This window comes from Bubalus bubalis, chromosome 3 (assembly GCF_019923935.1).
Source record: "Bubalus bubalis isolate 160015118507 breed Murrah chromosome 3, NDDB_SH_1, whole genome shotgun sequence".
Lineage (NCBI taxonomy): Eukaryota > Metazoa > Chordata > Mammalia > Artiodactyla > Bovidae > Bubalus > Bubalus bubalis.
The window spans coordinates 102,109,183-102,127,545 of record NC_059159.1 but is presented as its reverse complement, the minus strand read 5'-3'; positions in this window follow the sequence as shown (position 1 = coordinate 102,127,545).

Here is an 18,363-nt window from a genome sequence, read left to right as displayed (position 1 = left end):
GGTGCACAGTGACTTGATTTTTTATATGTTACAAAATGATCACCACTGTTCAGTCTTTACATATAAAAGACTTCTATGATCACCATTTACCCTTTTACTATGACTTTTTAAAAATTAATTTATTTATTTGGCTGCATTGGGTGGGTCTTATTACAGCACGTGGGAAGCTCATTGCATCATGTGTGATCTTTCATTGCAACACACAGGCTCTCTAGTCACCCTGTGGTATGTGGTATCTTAGTTCCCCCACCAGGGATTGAACCCATGTCCCCTGCATTGGAAGGCAAGTTCTTAACCACTGGACCACCAGGGTAGTCCCTAGCATGACTTTTCCATTCCTAAATTTAGTTTGATTCAACTTTTGTTTGCTGGACTACATAGTTAAGTAGTTTTTTCAAGAAGAGTTTTATGGATTTGATGTGATCTGAGTTCTCTAAAATTTTGAGAAATGATATCTGCCTGTTTAAACAACACCTTTGCAGCCTGTGATATTTCTGGGTTATCCTGTCCTTAGATTTTATCAGTTTTGTTCTCTTTATATTGCTGAAGAGTTTTTTGAGACTAACTCAATTGTGTTCCCTAAAGTTGACAGTCATTTTTATCTTGATCTATCATCTTTAGTCTTAATTTTCTTAATTTCTTTGTATTTTTCTTTGGCATTAACTCTGATGATCTTTTCCTTCATGTCATCAATTCAAATTGTCAGTGTTTCCACCTTCACTAGGAATAGATTATCTTTCTCATTTTACCTCTTTTAGGAGCAACATGTTGCTGTCTATTCACTTCTCTGAAAACTAGGAGTGTGGATATGGATATGAGGAAGGCATGGGCTAGTCTGGACTAAGTACTGTCTTTATTTGGGTTCTTATATGTCCTCTGAGATTTTGTAGAACCTCAGAAGAGTAAGACCAAATAGCTCACTTCACTTGGCCTGTGGTATATCCTAGTTCCAAGGGCTCTTACTCATTCCTCTGACTCAGCACAGCACCCTGGAAAATGGGAAGGCCCAACAAGACCTTCCTGTCCTTGCAAACTGTGACTTGGACTTTTCCTAGGACTGTTTATTCATTGCTCACTTTATTTACAAATTGAGGATGATTAATGAGTTCTTATGATGCTGTTGACTTACTTTTCCTCAGTGCTATGCTTCTGTTTTTTCCTTGGTTCCCAACCAAGGTTTGAAGTCTATGGCATAAGATCAATCTCCCATAAGACTGGAAGTATCCACAGTGCTGTCTTATATTTGGTTACATGTTTGGTAAATTTATGGGTTTTCCTGTATTTTTATTGATTTCAGTAATGTTGCCAGTGAAGAGTCCATAGTCCTCCTTTGTTGTGCCATCTTTTCTGGAAATCTGTTTGTTCCACCACTTAATATCTGAGATTCCTTTTCTCATCTATACACACAGGAGGAAAGCCACCATTAAATGGTAAAAGAGTAAATGAAACTTAAGAAAATTCTAGTTCTGTCTAAATTGTTTTGGGCCTAGTCATCCAACAATGGCTCCCACTAGCAAATCCTATAGTTTATTTGTCTGATCTCAAGAACTTAGATGTTTGTCATCAATCAGAAGTATATCCCAGATGTTGGCAAAATTTTTCTGTGAAGGGCCATGTAGTAAATATTTTAAAATTTGCAGGCCACATAGTCTCTGTAGCAACTACTTCATGTTGCAGTATGAAGCAAGTTGTTTGTTGTTCAGCTGCTAAGTCGTGTCCAGCTCTTTGTGATGCCATGGACTGCAGCACACCAGGCTCCTTCTTCATTCACTATCTCCCAGAGTTTGCTCAAATTCGTGTCCATTGAGTCAGTGATGCTATCTAACCATCTCATCCTCTGCCACCCCCTTTTCCTTTTGCCTTCAGTCTTTCCCAGCATCGGGGTCTTTTTCAATGAGTTAACTCTTTGTATAAGGTGGCCAAAGAATTGGAGCTTCAGTATCAGTCCTTCCAATGAATATTCAGGATTGATTTCCTTTAGGATTGACTGGTTTGATCTCCTTGCAATCCATGAAGCTCTCAAAAGTCTTCGCCAGCACTACAATTCAAAAGCATCAATTCTTCAGGGCTCTGCCTTCTTTATGGTCCAACTCTCACAACTGTACATGACCACTGGAAAAACCACAGCTTTGACTATATGGGTCTTTGTTGGCAAAGAGATGTCTCTGCTTTTTAATATGCTGTCTTGGTTTGTCATAACACTCCTTCTAAGACAAAATGTAAATGTATCAGTGGCTGTGTTTCAATAAAACTTTACTTATAGAAACTGAAATTTGAATTTCATATTATTCTCACATGTCACAAAATATTTTTCTTTTGATTTTTTTCCCAGCTATTAAAAATGTGGAAAAAATGTATTTCCTCATGGGCCATACAAAAATGGTTAGTGGGCTATATTATGGTCATATAAGCTCACAGGATATAATTTTCTGATCCTGGTATACCTTCAGCACTCCAGGATTTTGCTAGAGAGAATAATCTGGGTCTTCACAGCTTTTATCAAAACCCCCTTTGAGAGAAATGGATTTAGGAAATAGAACTCAAAGGACATACTGTCTATCCATTTTTCTACATTAACTTTAAATTCTGTCTTTGAGGCAAGTCCAACTCCTGAAAGGCTATTAACTTGGTCCAACTCAGCTCAACTCCAAAGAGAATCTCTTTCACTGAACTAAATTTGAATATTATACTTTCTACTTTAATCAGTGGTTACTACAAGATAAAATAGCTTTATTTCAGCTTTTGCACTTGCAAAACAACTCCAATAAATCACTCAGTGTCCCTGTGTAGGGTATCCTGCAAAGAATTTGTCTCAGAATTCAGTACTAGGAAAAACTCTTGCCTTTCGGACATTTCCCAATTCTTTCTCTCAGCTAACTACATACAATTCTTACCAAGCTTTCCTCTTTACACTGGCTTCTGGGAAGCTTAGAGTCAGCTTTTATTCTCAGTCATAGCAACAGCATCGTTCCAAGGCCCCTGTGTAGTACAACTCCGGGGACCCTAAATTAGTAGTCTAGTGCAGACATTTAGGTGAGAAAACTGATAACTCGAAAAGTGACGGCCTTCTTTCTGACTCTGAGTCTGGACCTACTTTGAAGGCCGTCCTACATCTACCCCTTCCCCAGCTGTCTTTTCTGGTTCCCTGAAATAGATTAATATGTTCTCTTAGAAAAAGTTGGCAAAGGATAGTTTCTTAGAGGAAAATGGCAAAGGTCTCTCTAGAAGCTCATCTTGAAAGGATTCACTTTCTGTGTTGGGTTAATTGCACAGAGAAGTGCTAGGAAAAAAAAAAAAAAAAACTTGAGGAAGGAACACTGGTCCGAACCTGGCAGGCCATTACTCTACTTTCCTTGTGTCAAACCTAACACAGAGAGCACCTGTTATTTGCTCTAGACTCTGAGAAGCCATAGATCATACAATTCTTTACTAGCCCATGAACCCATGACTAAGCCTGTTTAAGATCTGGTAGTTTACGGAGAGGCACTCTATAAATTTCCTAGGAAATAGCACTCATTGACTCATCAAGCATTTCAATAATCTGAATCTTTTAGTGATTAAGGAATAATTTTCAGTGGTGTTTGGACCAACGTCTCCAGAGTTCAGAAGGTAGTAGGATTAAAAAACAACAACAACAACCATACTTCTCTATCCACATCTACTTTGAATTAACACTGTCTCCACATCTGGGTGCAAGGCTACCTTTTTTTTTTCCTTCCCCTCAGAAACACCCCACTGTCTGTCCTGAGCCCTTTCCCAGTGGGACTCTGATTGGGTGCTCTGAATTAGATACCAGGCCTTCTTTACTTCCATCTACCTAGGTCTGCTGTCAGGAGGTCAAAAGTAGAAATGTGATTGGTTTTCCCACTTCTGGGACTTGTCAAATGCCTCTAGGAACTGAACATTTTTATTTGTACTCCAGCTAGTTTTACTGCACAAATCAAATGGATTGAGACAGTTTAAATTGAGAGTTATAAAGGCCTTTCCCTATATGGGAGTTAGGATGATGTTCTTTCTCTCTATACTATTCCCATTCCTTTGAGTCCAACAGTTTTTCTTGAACTGTTGGCATTAGTTTGCTTCATCCAGCCTATTTGTGGCACACTAATCTACTTTGGCTTGTCTCTTGGTCATCTGGTTCCCTACATGCTGCTGCACTGAGAGGGGCCCAAAGCCTCTATTCGAGGAAGAAGTGTATCCTATAGTGACCCTTAGACAACAAAGTAAGAACTAAAGAAATGAAGGTCTATGGGCTGTAACTCCAAGGTGGCCAGAGAATCCCTCTTTTTCTGTTTTTCTTTTTGGATTATCATACCTCCTTTCCATGAGTGGTGGGTCCAGGAGAACTGGGCCAAGAAGATGATTTTACCAAAATTTTCTGCAGGCCACTTGACTTGCTTCCAACCTAGGCAAATGGAATCATTTAGGTCTTCAGGTATAAAGGTGTAGAGTCAGTAACCAGCTGACTGTAATAAGAATAAGCAGGTGTAGGTTTGGAGCCGTCTTCGTTTTTCCCTCTAGCTTCTGTGGTCAGTAGTGATGTCACTAACCTGGGGTCATCAGTCTTCAGTTTTTCTACCTTTCCCCTTTTCCTTACCCCTTCTTCTCCCTCCCTCTTCTCTCTCCTCTACCATGTAGAAACATAGCTCACTCAATGTTTCATAATCGCTCCTAGTTGTGCTCCTCCTATATTGCCTGTCACAGTGAATGGCACCAACCTCTGTCAGAACCAAACCCCGCCTCCTCCCTGCCCACACCATACTGTGTAGCCATCAAATCTCATCCGTTTTACCTCATCTTTAACTCTCACACCTGTCTACTTCTTTTCATCTCTGTTGCTGTTGTTATCGTTTAGTTGGTAAGTTATGTCTGACTCTTTTGTGACCCCGTAGATTATAGCCTGCCAGGTTCCTCTGTCCATGGGATTTTCCAGGCAAGAATACTGGAGAGGGTTGCCATTTCCTTCTCCAGGGGATCTTCCTGATCCATTGATCAAACTTGCATCTCCTGCTTGGCAGGGGGATCCTTGACCACTGAGCCACTTAGGAAGCCCCTCTCTCATCTCTGCTGCTGCTAAGTCGCTTCAGTCATGTCCGACTCTGTGCGACCCCATAGACGGCAGCCCACCAAGCTCCGCCGTCCCTGGGATCCTCCAGGCAAGAACACTGGAGTGGGTTGCCATTTCCTTCTCCAATGCATGCAAGTGAAAAGTGAAAGTGAAGTCGCTCAGTCGTGTCGACTCTTAGTGACCCCATGGACTGCAGTCTACCAGGCTCCTCCATCCATGGGATTTCCAGGCAAGAGTACTGGAGTGGGGTGCCATTGCCTTCTCCTCTCTCATCTCTATCAGCTCCCATTTCTAATTCATTACCTCTCCTGCCCACAACAGCTTCTGTCTTGCCCTTAATCATTGATTTCAGGTCTCCCTTACTCAGGAAATTCATCCCATTCCTGCAAGACAGAGTACTCTTTGTCTGTGCTTCTACAACATCCTCTATTAATTTTATAAGTAGAATTGCCTCCTCCACTAAATAGTAAGCTCTTTTTTCTCCTTCAACCTTGTATCCCCAGGCCCAGACCAGATCTGACACATAACAAATGCTCAATAACTCTCTGATAAGTGAATTAATGAGATTTACAAAAGAAATTTGGAAAGTTATGCCTTTAACTGGGGATAGATATTGAGGCTAAGATAGTTTGTAATTTGTTTTATTTGCACAGATTTTTGACACATTAGTAGCATTTCTACCTGTCTTTTTTTTTTTTTTTAGTTATATACCACTTCAGAGAACTATTACGTTTTTATAATTACGAAGTACTTTTTTATAATCCACATTGTATTGAAAGAGACACTTGGGAAGAAAGCTTGCATTTTGAATTTCCTTTATTCCCCTGTGACTTTAATTCTGACCCCTGAGGTATCAGAACCCAGGCTGGCTTGATTAGATCTTGGCAGTGAAGGAGAGTAGGCCCTTAGAGGAATTATCCAGCTTGCTGGATTTGCTAGATGAGAATGGTTCTTAATAAGGATTCTGGTTTATGCAGATGATGAGGAGTCTTTTAAGAGCATCAGCCCCAGGGATGCCTTTCTGGTTCTGCCCAATCTTAAAACAGCCCATTCTGAGGATGGCCAGGGATTTAAAACAGGTCTGTACAATTTGTTCTATTTTATTAGATGCTGTGTTCAGATCTGCATTTATACTAATTTATTTCATATGATATACTTTCAAAAAGGTGGCACAGTGGTAAAGAATCTGCTTGCCAATGCAGGAGGTACAGAGAAGCAGATTTGGTCCCTAAATTGGAAAAATCCCCTGGAGTAGGAAATGGCTATTCCAGTATATACAACCTGCTCCAGGATTCTTGCCTGGAAAGTTCCATGGACAGAGAAGCCTGGCAGGCTACAGTCCCAGGGTATAGCAAAGAGTAGGATACAACTGAGCAACAGAGCACACATACGTTTTCAAAAAAGAGTATGAGGTGGCCTAAGATAAAAGGACAGATGCACTGTTATTAACAAACAGTAATACAGGTTAAAAGGCAGAAATTCAAGTGAGAAGGAGAAAATTAATATTATATTAAAAAGTTGTGGCTGAAGAAAATGACGCTATCAAGATCAAAGTCTGGCCCTGAGCTTTCTAGTGGCCTCAACAAAACAGGAACTACATGGATTTTGTATTTTAAAATCTTTCTGAAATAGTTCTAAATTTTGGTATAGATGACAAAGAGTATCTGTTCATCAGGAGAAGAAATTTTGTCTTGGGTGTGAACTCTGAGAGGAATTTGCCATACAAACTTTTATTTAAGAGGCACTGAGCAATATAATAAAGTATTCATATGTAGTATCCTTATTAATGCTCTATCTTTTTTGTAATGTTTGAAAACAGATGATTAAAATCTTGGTTGAATCTTGGTTACGGTTACATTTCTACATTTCTTCTTTAGGTATTTATCACTATATTGGAACATGCATTCAGAATTTTTGCATAATTTTTTATGGCTTCTATTAATATTATATCCTTATTTTATTGCTCTAAATGCTTGTCTTTCAATGCTTTTTGCTATAAAATTGACATCATATACAATAATTAAACCCTTAAATTGTCATCATGACTTAAACTGCTTAAGTTAGCCATATTTTGAGTAATTCTTATCACAAATCTTTGCTCAGTTGGTTTGATTCTCTTCTGTTCCTCCCATCAGTGTTTTTAGATGTTTATACCATCTTTACAAGTACATTGCTATCATTCATTCCTCCTGCACATTGCAGGTTTATGAACTTTTTGTGACTCTGAAATTGTGTATTTTCTAGATGGACTCTGCCAGCTAAACTGGGAATGTATGTACCGGTTTCAGGCAAAAGTTAATTTACAGTAAACTCTGAAAGTCCTCTTATGTTCTCCTTGGTTTATATATATTCTGACCAGGTGATGCTAACAGTGAACTGTGTTTCATAATCACACCCATTTGCCACCTCTTTTACAAATGCTTCATCACCGAGTTTTTCAAGCCTCTGGCTGCTAATATTTAAATTCCTAATTGTAATCATTACAATTAGGAGACCTCATTTATTTTGTTTAAAATCCCTTGGAAACTGAGGTCTCTGAATCTTCTCTGTCAACAAAATTGTGTGATGAAATCATTTTATTTATAGATAGTTGATATCATTTTAAAATTCATTTCCTTGCAAATCTTAAATATACTTTTTCAACTTTATTACTGCTTGATTTTGGGAAAGGGAACAGTTGTGACATCAGTAGCAAAGCTGTCAAAATCTTATATAATTTATTCTTGAATTATTAGGCACAAGTCTCACTGGAGTGTTGTATATTTTATATTCTGCAACCAAAATGTGGAATTAACGTTAGCTCATTAATGGATATTTCTGGATCCATACTCAGATCCACAGGAACATGAGAACTCAGACAAAAGTGGAAGTAATAACAAGAAATATTCAATAATTCAAAGTAGCTGATGATAACATCGGGCCCTTTGGAGGAAGGCCATGGAGCGATGTTTAATTAGTCTGAAGAAATATGGGAAATAAAAATGTGATTGGATATAAAGACCTTCCTAATAATGAAGGCTGTTAAGTAATAGAATCACTAATATTCTTTGTTGAAAGGATAGATACATAACTGGCCGGGATGAATTAAGACTCCTTAAGGGGTGTTGCTACTCAAAGTGTGGTCCACAGACCAGCAACAATAGTGATACCTGTGAGCTTGTTAGAACAGTAGGCTCCACCACAAATCTCCTCAGAATCTGCATTTTAACAAGATAGCCAGATTAAGATGCACATTAACATTTTGAGAAGCAGATTGCCTTATAGCACTCTTCTAAAACTTGGGTGAATATAGGAATCAACTGGGGAATTTTTTTAAATGCCAACCTCAGAGACTTTGATTGAATAGGTCTGAGATGTGGTCCTGAGAGTGGGAACTTATCCCCAGATAATTTTAATGTGCAGCAGTTTCCACTGCCTTAGAACTGTTTTGGTAGCCTATGGAAATCCACTAAAGTCCTGAACTCAGACATCCTGATTGTTTTTTTAATTGTGGTTAAAAAATACATAACACAAAGTTTGCCATTTTAAATATTTTCTGTAAAATTCGTAGTAGGAAGTCAAGAGATACCTGGAGTAATAGGCAAGTTTGGCCATGGAGTGCAAAATTAAGCAGGGCAAAGGCTAAGAGACTTTGCCAAGAGAATGCACTGGTCATAGCAAACACCCTCTTCCAACAACACGAGAAAACTCTATACATGAACATCACCAGATGGTCAATACCAAAATCAGATTGATTATATTCTTTGCAGCCGAAGCTCTATACAGTCAGCAAAAACAAGACCGGGAGCTGACTGTGGCTCAGATCATGAACTCCCTATTGCAAAATTTAGACTTAAATTGAAGAACGTAGGGAAAACCACTAAACCATTCAGGTATGACCAAAATCAACTTCCTTACGATTATACAGTGGAAGTGACAAATAGATTCAAGGGATTAGATCTGATAGAGTGCCTGAAGAACTATGGACGGAGGTTCGTGACATTGTACAGGAGGCAGGGATCAAGACCATCCCCAAGAAAAAAAAATGCAAAAAAGGCAAAATGGTTGTCTGAGGAGGTCTTACAGATAGCTGAAAAAAGAAGAGAAGCAAAAGGCAAAGGAGAAAAAGAAAGATGTACCCATTTGAATGCAGAGTTCCAAAGAATAGCAAAGAGAAATAAGAAAGCCTTCCTCAGTGATCAGTGCAAAGAAATAGAGGAAAGCAACAGAATGGGAAAGACTGAGATTTCAAGAAAATTAGAGATACCAAGAGAACATTTCATGCAAAGAAGGGCTCAAAAAAGTACAGAAATGGTATGGACCTAACAGAAGCAGAAGATATTAAGAAGAGGTGGCAAGAATACACAGAAGATCTACACAAAAAAGATCTTTATGACCCAGATAACCATGATAGTGTGATCACTCACCTAGAGCCAGACATCCTAGATTGCGAAGTCAAGTGGGCCTTACGAAACATCACTACAAACAAAGCTAGTGGAGGTGATGGAATTCTAGTTGAGGTATTTCAACTGGAAGTGCTGCACTCAGTATGCCAGCAAATTTGGAAAACTCAGCAGTGGCCACAGGACTGGAAAAGGTCAGTGCTCATTCCAATCCCAAAGAAAGGCAATGCCAAAGAATGTTCAAACTATTGCACAATTGCACTCATCTCACACGCCAGCAAAATAATGCTCAAAATTCTCCAAGCCAGGCTTCAACATGAACCATGAACTTCCAGACGTTCAAGCTAGTTTTAGAAAAGGCAGAGGAACCAGAGATCAAGTTGTCAACATACATTGGATCATCCAAAAAGCAAGAGAGTTCCAGAAAAAACATCTACTTCTGCTTTATTGACTACGCCAAAGCCTCTGAATGTGTGGTTCACAACAAACTGTGGAAAATTCTTCAAGAAATGGAAATACCATACCATCTTACCTGCCTCCTGAGAAATCTGGATGCAGGTCAAGAAACAATAGTTAGAACCGGACATGGAACAACAGACTGGTTCCAAGTTGGGAAAGGAGTATGTCAAAACTGTATATTGTCACCCTGTTCATTTAACTTATATACAGAGTAATTCATATGAAATGCTGGGCTGGATGAAGCACAAGCCAGAATCAAGATTGCTGGGAGAAATATCAGTAACCTCAGATTTGCAGATGACACCACCATTATGGCAGAAAACAAAGAAATTAAAGAGCCTCTTGATGAAAGTGAAAGAGGAGAGTGAAAAGCTGCCTTAAAACTCAACATTCAGAAAACTAAGATCATGGCATCCGGTCACATCACTTCATGGCAAGTAGGTGGGGAAACCATATTTTGGGGGCTCCAAAATCACTGCAGATGGTGACTATATCCAAGAAATTAAAAGATGCATGCTCCATGGAAGGAAAGCTATGACCAACCTAGACAGCATATTAAAAAGTGGAAATATTACTTTGCCAACAGTCCATATTCCAGTAGTGATGTATGGATTGAGAGTTGAACCATAAAGAAAGCTGAGCACTGAAGAATTGATGCTTTTGAACTGTGGTGTTAGAGAAGACTCTTGAGAGTTCCTTGAATTGCAAGGAGATCATACCAGTCTGTCCTCTTTAGGGCTGAATATTCAGTCAATCCTGAATATTCATTGGAAGGACTGATGCTGAAGCTGAAACTGCAATACTTTGGCCACCTGATGGGAAGAACTGACTCACTGGAAAAGACCCTGATGGTGGGAAAGATTGAAGGCAGGAGGAGAAGGGGATGGCAGAGGATGAGATGCATGGATGGCATTAACGACTCGATGGACATGAGTATGAGCAAGCTCTGGAGTTGGTGATGAACAGGAAAGCCTGGCATGCTGCAGCTCATGGGGTTGCAAACAGTTGGATGGGACTAAATGACTGAACGGAACTGAAGTACTTTCCAATGGTGTGTAATTATCACCACTATCCATTTCCAGAAATTTTTAATCACCTCAAAGAGAAATTCTCTACCAATTCAGAAATTATTCCCCATTCTCACTAACCCTTATTAATCATCTGTCTCTCTGTATTTATTATTCTGAAATATTTCACATCAGTGGAATCACACATTGTGTGATCTTTTGTGTGTGACATTTCTCTTAGCATAGTGTTTTCAAAGTTATTCCATGATATAGCATATATCGAATTTTATTCTTTTTTATGGCTGCTGGCCACTCTCCCTTCTTCCTGATAGCAGGGCTGAACCTCTGTAAGTCTGAGGCTGCATGGGAATTTCTTCAGGGTTGGAGACTGCCTCACCTGGTTGGGGTCCAGTAGCTTGTGGTGCAGGTACAGGGTGACTGGGCTTTTGTTTGCAAGGAGACACACCTGAATTTATCACAAGAAAGAAAGAGGGCATTTTAAGGATACAGGAGAGGTTGCATCCTTCACCATTCAGACAGAAGAGCCTGGCAGGCTATAGTCCATGGATTCGCAACGAGTTGGACATGACTGAGTACCTGAGGATGCATGCATATTTCCTCTACCCCAACTTCTGCTTCTTTAAGATTCATTTTGCATTAAGACTTATCAAGGCCTTTTTTAGCTCTTATGGCTGCCATTGCTAACTGCCTCATTTTCTTCAGCAAAATTCTCTAGAAATAACAAAAATTTAATTGGTCCAGCTCATCTTTCTATACCAGGTAATGTCCATCACTCTCAGGCAGTGATCCGTCTCCTGGTCCAATTGGCTGTTGTTTTATAGTCTCCTTGGGTGGGGGTGGAGTAGGGTGTATAAGACGTTGTTCTTGGGAGTTGCTAGAGGGAAAGGTAGGCACAATTGGTGTGTCTATAACAGCATGTGATTCAGAGTTCACTTCTCTCAACTTATCACTTATGTACTCAGGTTGATAGTGAGCATATTTTTACATGGGAAAATACTGGTTAATCATGAAGCCTGACTTTCCCACCCAGTTGTAAAGGCAAATGTGTTCTTAAATACATATTTAAGAAGCAGTGAAAATAAAACACAGGGCACTTTAGTTTGAACTTCAGCTAAACAATGAATATATTTCCAATGAGCAACATCTGTGTTTGTGACATACAGTAAAAAGCTATTCTTTGTTTTTGTTGTTACTGTTTTCTAAATCAGGCAACCCTAGTGACAAGAGATTTTTCAAAGGGGAAGCTATTCCTTAGGTATGTTATAAAAAAGTCTGAGAATTAGGAAATGGTTTGTTTCTCAGATATTTCAGCTGCCTTCTTCAGGAGAGGGAATCTGTTTACATTGCTGCTGCTGCTAAGTCACTTCAGTCGTGTCCGACTCTGTGCAACCCCATAGACGGCAGCCCACCAGGCTCCTCTGTCCCTGGGATTCTCCAGGCAAGAATACTGGAGTGGGTTACCATTTCCTTCTCCACTTCTTTTGCAGTGTCTGTAAAATTCACTTGGTTCTTTGCTTCATACTCCAAACAATCACAACTATGTTTGCTGCTGCTGGGGTTACTACTGCGCTTCACTGGCTACTTTACCATGTGATGCACACCAGTTGAGCAGTGTAATGAGAGTTTAACAAAGGAACTATTGACAGTCTGGTGGGAAAATTGTAGGAAACCATGAGAGAGAATGCAGTGATGCCAGGCAGGCAGGTAACCTCATCTAGGCCTGATGATTTTGTAGACAAGACCACTTCATAGGCTTTGTGGCCTCTTGTCAAGGGACCCCTGACCGTCCCATGGCGGCCTTGCAGGTAGGCAGCTGGAGAAATATACATTTTACCTTCACCCCCTTCCTTCCTTCCTCCCTCTGTTCTCCTGCCAGGGCTCTCAGGTGACCAAATCCAGGCAGAAAGCATACAGGCCAGCCTCTAGAGCACACGGAGGGTGAAGAGTAGCAGAGTGTACAAAAGGGCAAATAGAAGACTTAAGCTCAAATCCCTCCTCTGCACAGACTATCTTAATCATTTTGTGTAGTCACCTCACTTGATCTCACAACAGTTTTATAGTGAAAGTACTCTTAATGCCCCCATTTTACTGATGTGGTTGAAGGATTAGTTGTATTGAATAACTTGCTCAGGATCACTTAGCTAGTAAAGAGTGCAAGAATATAAAACTATCTATTCACCTCCATATCACTATACAAGACTTCTTGGTGACCTCTTTTCATTGTGTTTTTGTTTTTTCTTAACTTTCATGTTGTTGAAGATTTTTCATTGTTCACACGTCTTGTTGACAACCACTGAAAAATCCCTCCGAGATCTAGTTTAGCAGTTTGTATACAAAACATGCTCGCTCAGTGTTTGTCCATTTTCTGTTTGACTTCTGGTTTGGGATGGCAGCAGAGGCAGGGAGCCCAGATTTAAGAGTTGGGTCAGTGAGTTCTTTCCTTATAGGAAAGTTGGTAAAAGAAGGCTCCTGACTCAAAATCCATGCTTCATTCTGCACAGGGGAAGGCCTGTCAAGACAAGACTCTCAGACACCCCAACAAGTAATTTTACAGAATTGTAGGCTTAGAAATGTCCTTAGAGGTCACCTACAACCTCTACCTAATGTGTGGTTCCTCTTCAAGATTCAGTCCTCCTCCTTGTCCCTAGGGTTGTCTTCTGGGTAAACACATCAAGAGAGTGACTGACCAAGAGATTTAAGGAAGGGTCCATAGTTCCTTTCACTGATTCTTTTTTTTTTTAATTAATTTATTTATTTGGCTGTGCCCTGTCTTATTTCCTGTGCACAATATGATCTTTGATCTTCATTGCAGCATGCGGGATCTTTAGTTGTGACAAGTGGGATCTTTTTTTTAGTTGTTGGATGTGGGTTCTATTTCACTGACCAGGGATCAAACTCAGGCCCCATTCATTGGGAGTAGTGAGTCTTAGCCACTGGACTACTGAGGAAATCCCTTGAGTGATTCTTGTTTACTACCTAAGAATTCCTTTTCAATGCTGAACTTTGACAAACCTTGGTTTTGCCCACCGATCACATGGAGGTGGGTAATGCAACATATAATAATCTCTATAATCTCCTTGAAAATGTATAGGGCTTCCTGGAGAAAGTATCAAGTTGTGCTGTTGAAATAAGTAGGAACAAATGTAGACTCCCTTAGTTAACTTAGCTAAATCCCTGATATGTAAAAGTCAGGACAAGGAAATGTGGGTTGGAATCTTTAATTATGAGACAAAACATGAAAGATGGTTCAGTTAGTGTATAATGTAATTTGAAAAGTGGAAATAGTGGGCTAGAGACAAGCATTTACTTCTGGAAAGTGAAACAAAGAGATAAAAGCCAAATGACTTAAAAAAAAAAAGTCAAGCTCATTACTCACAAAAGTTGAAATCTTCCTTTTTAATTGGATTTTTAAATCATTACTCCCCCAGAAAAAGTTTTTCAGTTTGCAGTTCTCATAAAACTGCATAAGATATTTACACTATTAAATTCAATTTTATATATTTTAATATCATTTATATATCTATTTTTCTTCCAACTTCTATGTTTAGGGTTTTTTTAAATAGTCAAAGAGGATAGTTTGAGTTTAAAACTTGGTTTCAGAGGGAGATTGGGTAAAGTAGAGGGATTTTGATGTTTGGATGTGGCCTTCTCGCTCAGCCTATTATAGGAACACAGGTGTTGTGGGCCTAGATTGTGTGTTTGCCGTGCCTGTTCTGTGGCCCCTGACTTCCCCTCAGCTACTTTCACCCAGGGTTCCCCCTTTCTGCTTCCTTGGCACCTTAGACATGCATCTGGATGGTGCTTGTGTAGGTCCTTGTACTCATACAGTACTTATAGAGGGTACTGTCGGGTAGAAAGCACATCTCATTGATCTCAGTAGCTGAATATGCCCGGCATATGTTAATAGTGAATGCTCAGCAAATGCTTGTTGAAAGAATGAATGGATTCTCTCATCTCCCTAATGAGTCCTTCCTACGTACAGAAGCTCCACAGTACCCTCTGCATGACTCGGGGGTGGAGGAGGTAGTTTCCTGAGTGAATCTGGGCCACTGCAAATTTTCTGCTACCTGTACCTATGCCTGAAATTTCTCCCTTTGTTTCTGTTTTCTTTGACTGAAGACAATAGAAGCTTTAGTCCCACTTAAAATGCATATGTCCTTGGACGAGGTAACTCTTTCAACTTGATGATAGTGTAAACCTCATTCTAAACCCTATAATTTAGTGCAAGTCCATTGTGTCCCTCAGTTCTGGAAGAAGGTTTGTTATAGGAGACACGAGAGATAGAATGAAGATACAGACAACCTGAAGGAGGCAGCTGCAATATGGAGGGAAACGTCTAAATATTGGGTTGGCCAAAAAGTTTGTTTCAGTTTTTCTGTGTTACGGAACTTTTGGCCAACCCAAAAATTTTGTGTCACCCTCACCAGACTGGTTTTTTATGTTTCTTCAAAGGGTTCTTTGGGTTTTGAGATAAGAAGAAAGTCCTAAAAGCATCTTCCTGTCCAGGTTTGGGCTTTGTAACAAAGGCCTTCTAAAGATAATGCCAGGGCCTTTGATGTCTAATTCTAGTTGAAAAGGAAAATAACGTAAGGAATGACTCTAACCGTGGAAATTGCAGGTTAGTCAAGCGGGTAGTGGTATTACAGTCTGCCAGTAATTTGAGAGACAGAAAGGCCTTTCGGGTAGCCCTTAAATTGTACAAAGTCAGTGACAGTTACTTAATCTGCCTGCTTATAAGATCAGTGCTGGATAATGCCGTGACTTTTTGGTGGGAAATATGTAGAATTGTCTTGGTTTGTCTGGGACTGTCCCCATTTTAGCACTGAAAGTTCCGTATCTTGGGAAACCCCCACTCTAGGGCTAACCACAGCATTCGGTCACCTTAAAGGGCCAATGTGAAGGTGCATTATGGTCAAATATGAAGATGCATAATTAATTTTAACATTAATACAGCTGCTAACTTGCTATCCAGTAACTGTGGGGAAAAGAAACACTTTAAAATAAGTAAACAAGTCACCCTATTTGGGAGGATGTTAGCTCTCCTATCTCATTTTGATAAGGTAATCTTATATTATCAGAGAACTCCCAAACGCGGCTGTAAAAATAACAGTTACATAATTATACTTCCCTGGTTTAAACCACTAATAAGACATTGCCAAATTTTAGCTGTGTGAAGATAAATGTTTTTCATCTGTGATGATGTTGCATTACACACAAAAAAAGGAGTTTTATTTTTCTGATTTAGCGTACTTTTGTTTTAATTACAGGCACATCATTTTTCACCTCATTAACAGAACATGGTTTATTGTTACAGGATATCATTCCAATGGACACCCATTGCTGTTGTTTACTGAAAGCATTATACTGTTATTTACTTTTAAAATAGCTTTAATCAGGCATCCTTTCATTTATAGCTCACCTGTACTTAAATATTAACTTTTAAGAGTTGGTTTCACTTATAGTGATCTAAATAGATCTAAATGTAGAGAGAAGATAGAGAGGGGAGAGAGAGCCTCAGATGGCTGCTGCCTTCTAATGCCTAAAGTGCTACATTTGTTATTATATGAATACAGAGACAGTAAGACTCTTCAGGAACCAAGCAATAATATTCACCAAAGCCATACATTAAAAAACATTAAAACACATTACTAAACAACTCTTAAGAAGAAAATGGAAATTACAAAATATGTAAAGATGAATGGACGCAGAAGCATTACTTTATAAAGTCTGTGGTGTGTATTAATCGTCAGACTGCTACCCAGAATGAAATGTGTAGCCTTAAATATATTGAAAATAAGGATGTTGAAAATAAGCGCACTTTCAAATCAAAATTTAACCCCTCGGTCCAGCAATCAATCAAACAAAAATAGGAAAAGGAACATGAAAGAGAATGGAAAAATATAAGAAGTGTAATGGTAGGAAATAATGCAATAGAAAATGATAGAAGCAGTGAACTTGAGAAAGTTCTTCTTTTACATTGGGATCTCAACTGCCTATTCTCTGATTTGGATACTTATTTCCCAGCCCAAGAAATAAGTATTATGGACATTGAATTAACAGGCAGAAGAGCAGGAAATCTGTGATTACTTCTGTCTGGGATACTGCAGAGGGGAGAAGAAGAAATAACATTTACAAAGATATATGTCAAACATTATGGTAGGCAGGTTATGTACATTTTGTATTTTAATAATATATCTTCCTCATTTACAGATAAGAATATTGAAGCACAGAGTGGCTTAATAATTTCTTAATTATTGACCAGACAGTAAGTCCTGGTGCTTAAGTTTGAATTCTAGAAGGGTTATTTTTTGACATTAATTTACCATGTGTTGTCAGTTAAAGATATCACCAGTTTTAGAAACACATTGTTTTGAAAACTCATATCTGCCTAGGAAGGCCATGGGGGTATCATTCACATTTTAGAGTGAAACGGTTTTAACAAATTACTTTCTTTTCAACATTTAGCTGAGGTTAGCTGTATTAAAAGAATGGGACATCTGAAATGGTTGGAGACAGAGGAGTGATGCAGTAAAAGTGGTCCTGCCTGGAGGCTGAGGTCTGGATGAGACTGGAAGCAAAAGTGCAGAAAGGGAAGTGGGAAATTGCCAATGATTAAGTCTGACTATTTCAAAATTCTGGCTAGGGTCAGCCCCACCCACAAGAAGAGCAAGACAGGTTCTTCCTCTTTCCTTCTCTTGTACAAATCAGTCCCTATTCCTGGGACCAAGAGGTCCAGGTCCAAGGGCTGCTGTATGGAAAACAGAGTCACAAGGAACTTTAGAAGCTATGCATGCTACTCCCCAACAGGCCTCCCCTATACCTATACAGTACCCCAAACTATTCCTGACATCCTTGCTGGAGGAGAGTGATAGAAACTTGCTCCTCGGAGGACAGCTCATAACCAATTCGAACTTGAGCTAATTGTTAGAAAAGCCTTCCTATCACCAGCAAAAAGTCTTGTCTCCCTTCAGCTTCCCCTTATTGGTCCTACTTCTGTCCTCTGAAATTGCCCAGTCTGTGTGATATTTGTTCAGATGGAATTTGATCTGTCATGCAGTGTTGTTTTTGGCTGATTTGCTAAGTTGATTAGATTCCTCTATAAACTCAAAGCTTTTGGATCAAGGTAAATCTGGTAAAAATGTTCTAGCAATTATTTTTCAGAAAGACTGCCACAGTTTTCTTAAAATAAGGATGCTCCCAATTTACAGATTCATAATGTGAGAACAGTCTTACGTGCAAATCCATAGACGAACCCACATAAAGCATTCACATAAAAAAGAAGCAATCAGTATATTTTTCCTGTTGATTGGCACTATGTGAAAGCTACTTCTGTTCATTTGTGATAAAGTAACTGGATATTGAGAAGAGGAACTGATCTAATTAATCAACTTGGGAAAATGTTCCACTTTTAAGTGAACAATTAAAA